Raw genomic sequence first — 17,387 nt, forward strand, 5'->3', positions numbered from 1 at the left:
TAGGCTGGACTCTGGAGTATGTTCCTTACTAGACATATAACCTGGAACTATTTTTTTAGCTTGCCCAAGCCTCAGTTTCTTTAGCTTCATCATTTCAATCATGCTTGCCCCACCGACTTCCATTAAAGGAGATGGCTTGTGCCAAAGTTCTTCATGGACTGTCAAGCACTGTCTGAATGTGAGTTGTGATTCTCTCTTTATGGATCGGGTCCATCCTAAAATGCCTGGCCAAAGAAGGTAGAGATCCCCAGAAAGCTGGAGGTAAACGTAGGGAGAGGGCACCTGTCTAGCTAGTAGCAGTACCCTCTGCGTTCTGAGATTGCTCCCTTCTAAAGCATGAACAATAACTTTCAACCCCACCCAGTGCCCAAGAGGCCTGAGAAACTCCCAGCTTGAGTTTGTTTTCCTAATACCTAGACCAAAGGTAATACAAATCTGTATCGGGGCTTGCTCTCCTTGGGGAGCTCCAGCAGTCATATAGTGCCTGCAGCTGTCATCTGGCTAGATGAAGGGAGAGGAAGTAGAGTGCTTGCTCCTGCCCTGCCACTTGCTGAATGTCTGCCCTTCACGGTGGCCCCAGAAGCAGCTATAAGTCTTCCAACTTAGGTTCCCTGCAAGAGCACTCTGGTGGTTTAGAGCTTGTTGTATAGATGGTTTGAGGAAGACTAACTTTACAAAAATGAGATAAATAAGCCTCATCATGACCAAAGAGAGGTAGCATTCTACCAGTGGAAAGCAGGGATCAAAGCCATTGAGGACTTTGTCCAGGGTCAGACACATGTCAGCTGAGGACCTGAGAATCCAATCAAGTCTGTTTGACTCTGCACTCATGTTTTTTTCCACCATACCATGCTGCCTCCCCAGATCCAACCTGCCTTCCTGCTTCCCAGAAAGGGAAGAGGAGGTAAGGAGTTAGCATTTACGGAGTGCTTGCTTACCAGGGGTCATGCTCTTTGCAGTATGCGGGGGAGGAAGATGCACCTCTGGATGGTTGAGAGCCTCTCAGTCTAACAGTGACAGAGGCTGTCTTATGATTAACCTCTGCCAATAGGAGGTCTACAGGAAATGGGTGTATGCTCTGGCTGGAAGCCATTCTGAGTTCAACATTTGATCCTGGTCACTGAAGACAGAAGGACCAAGAAAATAACAACAGGAGTAGACACTGCATTCTCCTCTCCAAATACTGTCTCTCCTCCTCCCAGTCTCCTAATGCCATGAAATGATCCCTTTCCCCCCTAAAATGGGAAGCAGGAGACAAATGAAAACTATCAGAGGGATGAAAGTAGAATAGAACTCCTTTAAGTATCACAGAAACATTCAAATGATGGAGGAAAAAGACATACAAAAGAAACTGGATAAGGGATAGAGAGAGAAAGAAGCAGACATCCCCTCCAATATGTCTTACCACACTTCACTTCAGTTTTGTTTCTCCACTTGCTATATTTCTAGACACATAAGCTGGTTATGTGGCAGCTCTACAGACATGTTGTTATGCTGCTGGAGGCCAAAGTTCCCAAGAGGTGCTAGGGAGGAACAGAATGTCGAGCTGAGAACTTTTCTCTGGCATAAAGTTATATGTTAGAATTTTAATAAAGAAATGGGAAGAGAGGGAATGCACTGCTAATATTTTAAATTTTATATTCACAGTGAGATTCCTGGTAGAAGGTGTTGGTACTCTTTTAATTTTTTTTTTTTTACATCTGTGGCCATATAAATTAGCACAATACTTTTGAAAAGTACACTGTATATCATGAGCCATAAAGTTGTTCATATGTTTTGGCCCAATGAACTTTTTGAAGAAAAAGATACAAACACTAAAACATGCCTAAGTGTTTAAAGAGGTAGAAGGGAATATAGAAAAATTGAAAAAAAGATTATTGTGGAAAAGTTATTTCTTCTGTTTCAAGCTCTGTTTATTGCTATAGACTTATTTACATAAAAATAAAATTTTAAATGTTTAAAGCTGGACTTGTGTTTCCATTATGACCAAGTAAACTCCTGTGGACTCATCCTCTCATAGATAAGAACTATAATCTCGGGAAAACACACACATAAGAATTGCATATAGACATCGGAGAGTGAAAAAGGCAGGCAAATTCTAGAAGGGAGTCAACACTTGGAAGAGGGAAACAATATGGAATAAAGTATCCCATTTTTAAAGCTGTTAGTCTGAGGGCAGGCAGCAGTTGAAACTGTGTGCAGAGCAGATAAAACTTTGATATGAGGGCCAACCCCATGGCTCACTCAGGAGAGTGCGGCGCTGGGAGCGCAGTGGTGCTCCCGCTGCAGGGTCGGATCCTATATAGGGATGGCCGGTGTGCTCACTGGCTGAGTGCGGTGCGGGCGACACCAAGCCAAGGGTTGCAATCCTCTTACCGGTCACAAAAAGAAAAGAAAAGAAAAGAAAAATCTTTGATATGAAACTAGCAATATTGTCTGGTCTGAAGAACCAGGGAACAGAGACTAGGGCATGTAAAACCATTGGAAATGAGAAGTGATTCCCAGAAGAGAAAGCATCAGGAAGGGCAACTCTCAATTTCTGTGTATAAATTCTGCCCAAATCTCTGGCTGACCACTGAGCCACACGTATGTGTTGCAGATTCAAAGCAGGTTGAGTGAAAAGAAGTAAACTGATTTTGAGCTGTTGCCCAAGGGACAGCATTTGTAGCTTGTGTCTAGCCAAGTTAAGTTTATTGCTTGCTAAAACAAAACTAAACAAAATAAAACCATCAACTATTTGGAGAAATACAAAAGAATTCAGAGTCTCAACAACGTAACATTCACAATGACCAGGAGATAATCCAAATTACTTCACATACAAAGAACCAGGAAAATGTAACCTATTCTCAATAGGAAACAATCATGAAATTACTCAGATGCTGGAATCAGGAAACAGCTATATATCTATGCTCAGTGATGTAAGGGAAAATGTGCTTACAAAGAATGGAAAGGCAGGGACTCTCAGAAAAAAAAAAAATGAAATCCTAAAAAATAATTAAATGAAAATGCTAAAGCTAAAAGTTACACTATCTGCAATAAACTAAAAATTACAATATCTGCAATAAAAAATATGGAATGGGCTTAGCAGAATGCAGATGACTGAAGAACTCAGTGAACTTGAAGATAAATCAACAGAAATCATTCAATCTAAGAACACAGAAAAACAAAATTTAAAAAATTTTCAGAAAAGAGTTTCAGAGACCTGTAGAACATGTTATTCAACACACTTATAATTGGAGCCACAGAAGGAGAAGAATAAGAGAATGAAGAAGAAAAAATATTTGAAGAAATAATGCTTGAACTTTTCCCTAATATGCTGAGACATAAATAAGTAGATTTAAGAAGCTTGGTGAACCTGAGGAAAGATAAATATAAAGAAAACCATGCCTAGGCACAAGATAGACTGTTGAAAAGCAAAGAGAAAGAGAAAGCCATCAGGGAAAAACAACATATTACATACAGGAACACTGATATGAATGACTACTAACTTTTCATCAGTCGCCATGAAAGCATCTTTAAAGTGCTGAAAAAAAAAAATTGTCAATTCTATAGCTAGTGAAAACATCCTTCAAGGACGGCACCATGCTATGTACCCTAAGTGAATCATTGTGTCATATATGCATGTAATGAAACAGAACACTGTACCCCACAAATATGTACAAGTAAATGTTAAAATTAAAAAAAATGTAATGAGGGCAGATAAACACATTTTCAGATAAAAGAAAATTAAAAGCATTCATTGCCAGCAGAGCTTCCCTACAAGAAATGATAAAATTGTTCTTCATGCTAGAGGAACATAATACCAGATTGACACTCAGATCTTCAGGAAGAAATGAAGAGCACTGTAAATGGTAATTATCTAGATAAGTAGAAAAGACTATTTTTCCTTAATTTCTATAAAATACATAGGGTTATTTCAAGCAAAATAACATTTTCTTGTGGGCTTTATAATATAAGTAGATATAATTAATACATATGAAAACTATAATATAAATTAGGGGATGGCAGACTTTTTCTGTGAAGGGCAACATAGTAAAGAGTTTGGATTTGAGGGCTGCAGTATCTCTGTCACAAGTACTCAACTCTGGCACCGAAGCGCAAAAGAAGACAAAATATAAATGAATGGGCATGGCTGTGTTTCAACAAACTTTATATATAAAAATAGACAGCAGGCAGGATTTGACCTATAAACCATTTTTGCCAACCCCTGGTATAAAGGACAGTGGCAAGCAGATTTATACAGTTGAAAAGTTTCTGCATTTTGTGTGAAGTGAAGTATAATACTAACTGTAAGTGGACAGTGAACAGTTGGTGTCTCTCAATGGCAGCACTATTGAAATTTTGGGCCAGATAATTCTTTGTTGTGGGTTGCTGTCCTGAGCATTGTAGGATGTTTAGCAACATCCCTGGCCTCAACTCACTAAAGGTCAGTGGATGACTCTCCCCAATGTGTCAACCAAAAATGTCTCCAGACATTGCTAACCAGCTGGGGTGTGGAGGGGATCTTTAAGAACCAATGCTCTAAAGCAACCACTAAAAATTGCAGAGGTATAACTAAAAAGCCAATAGAGATATTAAAATGGAATTCTAAATAACATTTACATACTCCAGAAAAAGGCAGTAAAGGGAAAGGAGCAAACAACAGAGGGGGGTAACAGAAAATAAATAATAAAATAATATATATCAATCCTACCATAGATTAAAGAGCATTACCAAAGATAAAAAAGGACATTTTGTAATGATAAAAGGATCAATTGATCCAGAAGCCATAACAATCATAAATGTGTATGTTCTCAATAACAGAGCCTAAAAATATATGAAGCAAAAGTTGACAAGAGAAAAACAGACAACTCCATAATCACAGTAAGAAATTTTTCATCTCAGCAATTGATAGAACTAGACAAAAAGTCAGTAATAAAAGGATCAAACAACACTATCCAGTGTCTTGACCTGATATTTACAGAACACAACCCTCGACAACTGTAGAATGCACACTCCTTTAAAGTGCATGTGATATATTCACCAAGAGAGATCATATGCAGGACCATAAAACAAATCTCAAGAAATTGGGAAGGATTAAAACCACACAACTTTTAAAATGTGACCTCAAGAAAATAAAATTAAAAATAAAATACCAAGATATTTAGGAAAATCCCAAACAAATGACACACTTGTAAGTAATTTCATGAATCAAAGAAAATATCACAAGAAAAATTAGAAAAAAAAAATTTCAAGCCAGTGTAGGGGAAAGTATATTTGAACATGGAATTAGAAGTTCATAGGTACAATTGTAGAGGCTTGTTGCTGTAATGACATTGGTAAGGAAAATATGAGGGAACTTCAAAAAGTTTGTAGAAAAATGGAATTAAAAGATAATAATATAAATCTTTCCGTGAACTTTTTGAAGACACCTCATATATGGTAATGCTGGTAATGCAGAAGGAAGGGGAGTCTAAAGAAGCTGGGAGTTATAACACCAACATCAAGGGTTAAGATCCCTGTTATCAGCCAGCTGCCAAAAATAAATAAATAAATAAATAATAAATAAATAAAAAAGCTGGTTAGGAAAAGCTGCCAGGAGAGAGCATTTGAGTTGAAACCTAAATAATGAGATATGCAATCAAATAAATAAATAAATAAATAAATGTGTTATGGGTTGAATTGTGCCCCCCAAAAGATGTTGAAGTCTTAACCCCCTGTACCTCAAAATGTGATCCTACTTGGAGATATGATCTTTACAGAGGTAGTCAAGATAAGAGGAGGTCATTAGGATAATCAGCGTACACATCATTACAAAACATAACCATTCTTTGTGCCCATTAACCAATTTCTCTCTAACCCCCTTTCCCCTCCCCCATGATAGTGATTTTTTTCTTACCAACATCTCCTCAGCATCTCCTGAGCATGGAAAGACAAGCAAGGAAGAGCTCTGGTCTCACACAATTAGTGAATGGGTAAGGGAGAAAATCACAGCTGTGATTACTTTTAAGACAAGATTAATAATATAACAAGTTGCCTGAAAGGACAGGAGGATATATAACTTTTGTTTCAGAGAGTAAGGCAAAGTGGGAAAGAGGACAATGTGAAGGTCAGCTAGGAAAATTCAGGCTCTCCAAGAGGCTCACAGGGCATTTTATCTTTTTGCAAAAGTAGAGTATCAGACAACTCATTCCAACTCCCCCTTCTAGACCAGAGGTTGCAGTGCCCAGCTGCAGACAAGACAGGGCCAACCACCAAACTGCAGGGCTTGGCATTCAGGGAGATATGAATGGCCAGCCTAGGAAGCCCATTTATCCAACAGAAGCATCCTCTTAAGGGGCTGGGCAGGAGAGTGGAAACCAGGGCTGAAACAATGTGGCTAAACCATGGACAACAGTGTGCAGCAAGTGGGTTCAATGAAGAAGGAGAGGTGGAGTCTCAAGAAATCCTTCAGAATGTCTGCTGGTAACAAGGTTATCTTAAAATAAGACATCTGGATGTTCATGTGGTCACCTGGTAACATAAAAACACTCAGTATTTCATCTGGGCAATTCATTCAACAAGCATTAATTGACTGCCTACTGTGGGCTAGGAAATTTCTTGCAAGATATTCTCTCTTCTCCGTATACTTTTCTCCCCCTCTTTGCACCCCAGAGCTCGAGACAAGTTTATTTGGACTCCTGAAAATATCTGGTATACTCATGACACATCTTAACATGGGTATTGTGACCTCTAGATGTACTGACACTTCAGCCATTCCTACCAGTTGAGCCCTATTCTGTCCCAGGCACTGTGCTAGAATCTTTCACGTTTTCCCATTTGATCTTTACAACCTTATACTTCCCAGTGGTAGTCACCATCTGCTTTAGTCTGTGTAGCCCTATCTCACCTCTTCTTCTGGTAACAGTACTCCCTTTTCTTTTGGAAGTTGCTCCTTCCTCACTCCCACCATGTAGTTCTGCTTGGAACTGCCAATTACAGTGCTCACCCTGCTACCTATAGGAATGGACACACTGCCTGGAATGAGCCAACTGTGATACCCTGCCTCCCTGACTAAAGTCATCATTCTAGAGATGGACACATAGCCCAAGCCTGGCCAACCGAAGTTTTTCTCCAGTATTTTTCTTTTTCTTTTTTCTTTTTTTCTGACTGGTAAGGGGATCGCAACCCTTGGCACGGTGTTGCCTGCACCACGCTCAGCCAGTGAGCGCACCGGCCATCCCTAGGCACCGCACTCTCCCAAGTGAGCCACGGGGCTGGCCCTTCTCCAGTATTTTTCTAACTAGGGTCAGGAGAGAATTTCTATCTTTTCTCTCTGACCTCAAAGATAAAGCATATAACCAGAGTTCTAGACTTTTAGAAGAAGCCAGGCTGAGAAAATAAAGCCAATGTACAAAGACTAGAAGTGCAGAGAGAAAGATGGTGTCATAGTGTCTCTGAGGCTAGGTATGGCTTTCCCCTGCCCTCAATTTGGCTCTTTGAGGCAATCGACTCTCCTTTCCTGCTTCAGCTAGTTCAGTTTAGGATCTTTGTGAGTGTAACTAAATGTGTTAGTCCGTTTCTGTTGCTTACAACAAAATACTTGAAACTGGGTGATTTATAAAGAAAATGAAATTTATTGCTTACAGTTTCTGATGCTGGGAAGTCCAAAGTCCAAGGAACACATCTGGTGGTGGCAATAGTGACCTGTCACATTGCAAGATGGTGGAAGCAGAGAGAGCAGACAGAAAGACAGACTCTCCTCTTCTTCTAAAGAAGAACCTTCAGAACCACGCTCCGACCACCATTTTCAGTCCATTCACTATGGCGTGGTCCTACAATCCAATCACCTCTTCAAGGCTCCACCTGTCAATTACCATAATAGGATTTCTCACCCTCTTAACAGTCACAGTGGGGGCTAAGTTTCTAATACATAGAACTTGGGGGACACAATTCAAACTTCAGTGACTTTTGGGGGTACATAATTCAATCCACTACACCAAGAGTCCTGCCTAAGGTTCTCCTTTATTGAAACAAACACCAGAACCTCAGGGAGCCCCTTCAGCTGACCAGAAGGCTTAGACCCTGTTCCCCTGAGGAACATCCCCTTGAAGTTGTCTTGCTTCCTCTATAGCTATCCCCACCACACTGGCTCCAGCTCATGGCTCTGGACTGAATAGCTATCTTAGCACTGCTAAGATAGGATGGAATTTTTAAAGACTTAACTAAAATTCTGAAGGGTAACAGCAAGGAAACAAATGACATGAGGTAACAAATGTATAAAACAGACATGATCATAGAGAAGAAGTCTTCAGCTAACTTGCTTCAGGGCCTGCAGGCCTATTCTACTGCACAAGCTATCTTGAAATTACTTCATTTTAGCCCTGAAGATGTGGCAAAAGGTTTTAGCAATCCAGTCTGGATTCCTTGCTTCCTGGCTATAAGTCTGACAGCACATGGAGGGCACTGGTTAAAAAATTAACTAATTTTTAAAATTAAAATATAGCAAACCAAATTGATCTACAGATGCAATGCAATCCCAATCAAAATCCTAGCAGGCTTAAAAAATTTTTTTAAAAATAGGTTGATCCTAAAATTCATACGGAAATGCAAAAAACTAGAATAGGCAAAACAAATTTGAAAAAGAGAAAATTAGGGAATTTCTACTAATTAACTTAAAGAATTACTATAGCAGTTCCTCAAAAAGTTAAACAGAGTTACCATATGACCTAGCAATTCCACTAGTAGGAATATATCCAAGAAAATTGAAAATATATGATCATACAAAAAACATACATGAATGTTCATAGCAGAATTATTCATAATAATCAAACGGCGAAAGCAACCTAAATGTCTATTAACTGATGAATGAATAAATAAAATGCAGTATATTCATTCAATAAAATATTTTTGACCATATAAAGGAATGAAATACTGATCTATGAAAAACATTATAATAGTGAAAGCATCCAAACACAAAAGGTCACGTATTGTGTGATTCCATTTATATGAAAAGTTCAGAAGAGGTAAATCCAAAGGATCAGAAATTAGATTAGTGGTTTCCAGGGGCTGGGGGAAAGGGGTGGTGGGGAGTGACTGCTAATAGGTATGGAGTTTCTTTTTGGGGTCACGAGAATGTTTTGGAATTAGTGGTGATGATTGTACAACTTTATAAATATACTAAAAACCACTGAATTGTGTACTTTAAAGGGGTGAATTTTATGATATATGAATTTTATCTCAACTAAAAAAGATTTACTATAAAGCTACAGTAATCAAGAGAGTGTGATATTGGTATAAGAATACCAACATACACCCACACACATACTTTAATGGAACAGAATTGATGGTTCAGAAATAGATCCACATATACATGGTAAATTGATTTTTGAAAAATCTGCCAAGGTAATACAGTCATGAAAAGACAGTCTTTTCAACAAATATTGCTAAAACAATTGGGTGTTTGTATGGGGAAAAAATGAGCTCTGACACTTACCCTCATGCATAAAAATGGATCAAAGACCTAAATATAAAAGTTAAAACTATAAAACTTCTAGAAGAAACCATATAAGAAAATGTTTGTGGCCTTGGGGTAGCTGAAGATTTCTCAGGATACAAAAAGTACAAACCATAAAAGAAAAAAATTGATAAATTAGACTTTATAAAAATGAAAAACTTTTGGGGCTGGCTGATTAGCTCACTTGGTTAGAACACAGTGATGATAATAACATCAAGGCATGAAGATCAAAGGTTCGGATCCCTGTAGAGGCCAGCTGCAAAAAAAAAAAAAAAAAAAAAAAGAACAACTTCAGCTCATCAAGAGACACCATTAAGAAAATGAATATGCAAGCTATTGACTTACAGAAAATGTTTGCAAAATACATATCTGACAAAGGATTTGCATCTAACATATATATAGATATGTACATACAGAACTCATACAAGTCAGTAATAAGACAACCCAGTTTTTAAAAAGGCAGAAAAGGTTTCAACAGATACTTGACACACACACACACACACACACAAAGATTTTGGAATATCCATGAAAAGATGTTCAACCATTAGTTATCAGGGAAATGCACATTAAAATCCAAATGAGATGCCACTATCCACCTACCAGAATGGCTAACATTTAAAAAGACCGACCAGCAAATACTGGTAAGCATGTGGTGCGACCAGAACTCTCATACATCGTTGGTGGGAATGTAAATGGTACAGCCACTTTTTAAAAAGGTCTGGTAACTTCTTTTTTTTGGTGGCTGACTAGTACGAGAATTTAAACCCTTGACCTTGGTGTTATCAACACCACGCGCTACCAAAATCTTCTTCTTTTTTTTTTTTTTCGTGACCGGTAAGGGATCGTAACCCTCGGCATGGTGTTGCCTGCACCACGCTCAGCCAGTGAGCGCACCGGCAATCCCTATACAGGATCCGAACCCGCAGCCTTAGTGCTACCAGCGCCGCACTCTCCCGAGTGAGCCATGGGGCCAGCCCTACCAAAATCTTCTAATGCCAAATATACACCAGCCCTACGACCCCACAATTCCACTCGTAAGTATTTTTGGAAGATAAATAAAAACATGTATGTACAAAAAGACTTGTACAAGAATAGTCATAACTGCTTTAATTATGATAGCCAAAAACAAGAAACAGCCCAAATGTCCATCCATAGAAGAATGCATGAACGGTGGTACATTCATACAATGGAATAATATGGAATAAGAAAGAAAAGAATTACTATAAGAATCCCTCAAAAAGTTAAACACAGAGTTACTATATAATGCAGCAATTCCACTCAAGTATAGTGACAAAAAACAGAGCAGTAGTTGCCTGGGGGTGGGGGTGGGTGGGTTGTGGTAGTATGGAGGGTGAATTTATTTTATTTTTTCTTCTTAATTTTATTTTGTCGATATACAATGTGGTTGATTATTGTTGCCCATTACCGAAACTTCCCTCCCTCCTCCCTCTCCCTCCTCCCACCCAACAATGTCCTTTCTGTTTGCTTGTTGTACCAACTTCAAGGAATTGTAGTTGTTATGTTTTCTCCCCCCCCCACCCCCCGGTTTAGTGTGTGTGTGAATTTATTTATTTATTTTTAGCTCCCACCAATAAGTGAGAACATGTGGTATTTCTCTTTCTGTGCCTGACTTGTTTCACTTAATATAATTCTCTCAAGGTCCATCCATGTTGTTGCAAATGGCAGTATTTCATTCGGTTAGTAGTATTCCACTGTGTAGATGTACCACATTTTCCGTATCCACTCATCTGATGATGGACATTTGAGCTGGTTCCAACTCTTGGCTATTGTAAAGAGTGCTGCGATGAACATTGGGGAACAGGTATACCTTCGACTTGATTTCCATTCCTCTGGGTATATTCCCAGCAGTGGGATAGCTGGGTCATATAGTAGATCTATCTGCAATTGTTTGAGGAACCTCCATACCATTTTCCATAGAGGCTGCACCATTTTGCAGTCCCACCAACAATGTATGAGAGTTCTTTTTTCTCCGCAACCTCGTCAGCATTTATCGTTCAGTCTTTTGGATTTTAGCCATCCTAACTGGGGTTAGATGGTATCTCAGTGTGGTTTTGATTTGCATTTCCCGGATGCTGAGTGATGTTGAGCATTATTTCATATGTCTGTTGGCCATTTGTATATCTTCCTTAGAGAAATGCCTACTTAGCTCTTTTGCCCATTTTTTAATTGGGTTGCTTGTTTTTTTCCTGTAAAGTTGAGTTCCTTTTATATTCTGGATATTAATCCTTTGTCAGATGTATATTTTGCAAATATTTTCTCCCACTCTGTTGGTTGTCTTTTAACTCTGTTAATTGTTTCTTTTGCTGTGCAGAAGCTCTTTAGTTTGATATAATCCCATTTGTTTATTTTTCCTTTGGTTGTCCGTGATTTTGGGGTCATATTCATGACGTCTGTGTCCAGTCCTATTTCCTGAAGTGTCTCTCCTATGTTTTCTTTAAGAAGTTTTATTGTTTCAGGGTGTATGTTTAATTCTTTAATCCATTTTGAGTTGACTTTAGTGTATGGATCTAGTTTCATTCTCCTGCATATTGATATCTAGTTCTCTTAGCACCATTTGCTAAAGAGGCAGTCTCTTCCCCAGTGTATAGGCTTGGTGCCTTTGTCAAAGATCAGATGGCTGTAGGTGTGTGGGTTGATCTCTGGATTCTCTATTCTATTCCATTGATCAGTGTGTCTGTTTTTATGCCAGTACCATACTGTTTTGGTTATTATAGCTTTGTAGTATAGTTTAAAGTCAGGGAGTCTTATGCCTCCAGCTTTATTTTTTTTGCTCAGCGTTGCTTTGGCTATGCGTGGTCTTTTGTTATTCCATATAAATGTCTAGATAGTTCTTTCCATTTCTGAGAAAAATGTCATTGGAATTTTGATGGGGATTGCATTAAATTTGTATATCACTTTGGGTAGTATGGACATTTTCACAATGTTGATTCTTCCAATCCAAGAGCATGGGATATCTTTCCATCTTCTTGTATCCTCTCTAATTTCTCTCAGCAGTGGTTTGTAGTTCTCATTATAGAGATTTTTCACCTCCTTGGTTAACTCAGTTCCTAAGTATTTTATTTTTTTGGTGGCTATTGTAAATGGACAGGCTTTCTTGATTTCTCTTTGTGCATGTTCACTATTGGAGAATAGAAATGCTACTGATTTTTGTGTGTTGATTTTGTATCCTGCTACTGTGCTGAAATCATTTATCAATTCCAACAGTTTTTTTGTAGAAGCTTTAGGCTGTTTGATATATAGGATCATGTCATCTGCAAACAGGGACAGTTTGACTTCATCTTTTCCGATCTGGATGCCCTTTATTTCCTTCTCTTCTCTGATTGCTCTGGCTAGCACTTCCAACACTATGTTGAATAGGAGTGGTGAGAGTGGGCATCCTTGTCTAGTTCCTGTTCTTAAAGGAAAAGCTTTCAGCTTTTCCCCATTCAGGATGATATTGGCAGTGGGTTTATCATATATGGCTTTAATTATGTCGAGATACTTTCCGTCTATACCTAACTTATAGAGGGTCTTTGTCATGAATGAGTGTTGAATTTTATCAAATGCTTTTTCAGCATCTATAGAGATGATCATATGGTCCTTGTGTTTGATTTTATTAACATGGTGTATCACATTTATTGATTTGCATATGTTGAACCAACCTTGCATCCCTGGGATGAATCCCACTTGATCGTGGTGAATAATTTTACGTATGTGTTGCTGTATTCTGTTTGCTAGTATTTTAGTGAGGATTTTTGCATCTATATTCATCAAGGATATCAGCCTGTAGTTTTCTTTTTTGGTTATATCTTTACCTCGTTTTGGTATCAGGATGATGTTTGCTTCACAGAATGAGTTTGGGAGATTTGTGTCTGTTTCCATCTTTTGGAATAGTTTGTAAAGAATCAGTGTCAATTCTTCTTTGAATGTTTGGTAAAATTCTGCTGTGAATCCATCTGGTCCTGGGCTTTTCTTTTTGGGGAGCTTTCTGATAACAGCTTCAATCTCCTTTATTGTTATTGGTCTGTTCAGATTTTCTACATCTTCATGGCTCAGTTTTGGGAGCTTGTGTGTGTCCAGAAATTTATCCATTTCCTCCAGATTTTCAAACTTGTTGGCATAGTTGTTTATAGTAGTCTCAAATGATTCCTTGTATTTCAGATGAATCAGTTGTAATATCGCCTTTTTCATTGCTAATTTTTGTTGTTTGAATCTTCTCTCTTCTTTTTTTTGTTAGCCATGCTAATGGTTTGTCAATTTTATTTATCTTTTCAAAAAACCAACTTTTTGATTCATTGATCTTTGTATTGTTTTTTGGGTTTCAATTTCATTCAGTTCTGCTCTGATCTTAATGATTTCTTTCCGTCTGCTAACTTTAGGTTTGGATTGTTCTTGTTTTTCTAGATCTTTAAGGTGACATGTTAGGTTGTTCACTTGCCATCTTTCCATTCTTCTGAGGTGAGCATTTAATGCAATAAATTTCCCCCTTAGTACTGCTTTTGCAGTATCCCACAGGTTTTGGTATGATGTATCATTATTTTCATTAGTTTCCATCAATTTTTTGATTTCCTGCTTGATTTCTTCTTGGACCCGTATGTCATTAAGTAGAATGTTGTTTAATTTCCATGTGTTTGTATAGTTTCCGGAATTTCATTTGTTATTGATTTCTAGTTTTAATCCATTGTGGTCTGAGAAAATACATGGGATAATTCCAATTTTTTTGAATTTGTTGAGACTTGATTTGTGACTTAATATGTGGTCTCTCCTGGAGAATGATCCATGTGCTGATGAGAAGAATGAATATTCTGAGGTTGTTGGATGGAATGTTCTGTAGATATCTGCCAAGTCCAATTGGTTTAGAGTATTGTTTAGATCTTGTGTTTCTCTGCTGATTCTTTGCCTAGATGATCTGTCCAATATTGACAGTGGGGTGTTAGTGTCTATTTCCTTCTTTAGGTCTAATAGAGTTTGTTTTATAAATCTGGCTGCTCCAACATTGGATGAGTACATATTTATGATTATTATGTCTTCTTGATGGATCAGTCCTTTTATCATTATGTAGTGTCCCTCATTGTCTCTTTTTATGGTTTTTAGTTTAAAGTCTACTTTGTCAGATAAAAGAATAGCTATTCCAGCTCGTTTTTCTTTTCTGTTTGCATGGTAAATCTTTTTCCATCCTTTCACTCTTAGTCTATGTGAGTCTTTATGGGTGAGGTGGGTCTCTTGAAGGCAGCATATAGTTGGGTCCTCCTTTTTAATCCAGTCAGCCAGTCTGTGTCTTTTGATGGGAGAATTTAAGCCTTTTACATTAAGAGTTGTTATTGAAAGGTGTTGATTTATTCCTAGCATTTTATTGATTGTTGTTTGGTTGTCTTAGGTGTCTTTTATTCCTTGCTTTCTGATTTACTGTTTGGTTTCTGTGTTTGTTGGTTCATTAGGTTGTAGATAGCCTTTTTGTTTGTTTGTTTTCTCTTCATGAATGCCATTTTTATTATACTAGTGGGTTTAGATTTTTCTTGGGTTTTTATGGCAGTGGTAGTTATTTTTCAGGAACCAAACCCAGTACTCCCTTGAGAATTTCTTGTAAGGGTGGTCGTGTGGTAGTGAACTCCCGCAGTTTTTGTTTGTCTGAGAAATATACTATTTGCCCTTCATTTCAGAAGGATAGCCTTGCAGGGTAGAGTATTCTTGGCTGACAATCTCTGTCTTTTAGTATTTTGAATGTATCATCCCATTCCTTTCTAGCTTTTAGGGTTTGTGATGAAAAGTCTGATGTTAGCCTGATTGGGGCTCCCTTATAGGTGATTTGATGCTTCTGTCTTGCAGCTTTTAAGATTCTCTCTTTGTCTTTGAACTTTGCCAATTTGACTATAACATGTCTTGGGGAAGACCGGCCGGTCGCACATGTGGGTTGGGGGAAGATTCCCGGTTCTCGGCAGGGTAACGACACCCTTTCGAAGCCATTCCTTTGCGCCGATTCTGCTACAGCTGCATCTGGCATGGGCCTCAGGCTGCTTCGACTGACGCCATCTTCTCAGGCAAATTCTGAGAATGCTCTTGTGAAAACAAAAGTTTATAAATTCTATCCTTTCACAGAAATAGTGTTATGATTTGTTTAGATGTGTGTATTTATCTGTTATATAAGAACCGTGATGTACACCCTTAAGTCATGACAGGAAATATTCTAAATTAGAACATCTACTTCGGAAGTCTAAAGTTCCCCCAAATAAATCTTATTGCAGTATCACAATGTTGACAAGGTCCCCAAAAGTCTTCTCTGGGGAGGATTGAGCACCTTCCACCTCAGCAACTCTGCAATGTGGCCTTCTTTTGACTTCAGGCCTCATTTGATGACTTGCAGGTTCCCCAATGTCCTTACCCCAATATTGGCCAGAGAGCCCAAACAACAAAGCCTTGAGCTTAAGCCTTGTATCTTCATTCCACACTAAAAAACCAGCTCTTCCCTGTGTGTGTGTGTGGGGGGGGGGGCTGGAAATGGGTGGGCAGGGGGTGCCTTTGAATTGCCATCAGGTGACTTGGGGACCAGGGAAGCTCTCTACCTGAAAATGGGGCTCTGCCCCAAATATCCCTTTCACAGATGTCCCCTTAATACTTCAATAGCTATGCTGGAAAGTCTGACAAAAACATACCCTACCATTATCTCGCTGTGTGGCCTTGCATAAGTCCTCCACTTTTCTGGGCCTCAGTTTCTTCTACAGATACAAAATAAGGCAACTGGAATAAGTGTGAACAGGCAAGAATGTGGAGCTGAGAAGAAATGGCTTAGTTACCCTCCTCTGCTGTCTTTCTCTCTGGTGGCTGGATAGATTTCTAGCTCCCCACATCCACTCAGGAGACTCACAGAAGGATGTTCAGGGATTTTCATGTTTTATATTCTCATTTCTAAGGCTCTGAAGGGCCCAAGTTTAGTGGCCCCGTGACTAGGTACAGTATTTTCCATTCTCCACCCTCTTCTTACCCACCTTTTGTCTTGGAAGCCAACATCTATGGAGTGAGGGCATTCTTACTCTCTGGCTTTGATTGGGTTTGGCCAGTTGGAGGCACTGACAAGAGATCAGAGGACTGGAGGAGAAAGAAGTAGAAGTTGTACTTTCCCAGTGTTTCTCTGCTGTACTCCCTGATTCCCTGTGTTTTTGGCAGTGGCGGCATTTTGTGGTTACAACTCCAGTTGGCAGCCCCTCTTCGACTCCAGCTCTCACTGGTTTTCATCACAGAGTACCTTCCCCTTCTCTCCTCTGGTTTAGAGTGCTAAAAGGACTTTTTGCTGTTGCCAGTCCCTAGGTTAGTTCCCTTTACCCTGCACACACATCTGTAAATAGTCCTTCCATTAAACCCCTTTCAGTAAAGCCTTTTAATGTGCCTTCTCTTTCCTGCCATATATGATTACAGACTCTACTTGTCTTCCGACTTTCAGAATTAGGATTCTAACTGTTTCCAGTTATGCTTCATTTGGAAGACACAGAGGCAAGTTTTGAAGGAACAAACAAAGGTTCCCTTCTCTGTTACTGGGCACTTGCCTCTAGCTGCACACACCCTCTCTGACCTTCAGTGCAAATGAGTAAGTGGAAAGTCATCTGATGCTCTGCTACTAGGAGACATATCTTACCAAACACTCTTCTGTTACTCATCCTAATTATCTGTCTTAGTGTATAAGCTGCATTCCTCTTACCATTTATCTCATTTTTGGCTGGCAGACTTCCAAATTCCCTCTCTTTTATTCATGCATAACACATGAATGATTTACAAGTGGGAAAGTCAATGGGGCTCCTTCCTTTTCAGTCTCCTCATCTGTAGAAACAGGATAATATCAACGTCATAGAGTTGGTGTGAGGACTAATTGAGTAACATCTGTAAGTGCTTAGAACAGCAGGTATGAAGTGTTAGCTAATTC

Source organism: Cynocephalus volans, chromosome 8, assembly GCF_027409185.1.
Source record: "Cynocephalus volans isolate mCynVol1 chromosome 8, mCynVol1.pri, whole genome shotgun sequence".
Taxonomy (NCBI): Eukaryota; Metazoa; Chordata; class Mammalia; order Dermoptera; family Cynocephalidae; genus Cynocephalus; species Cynocephalus volans.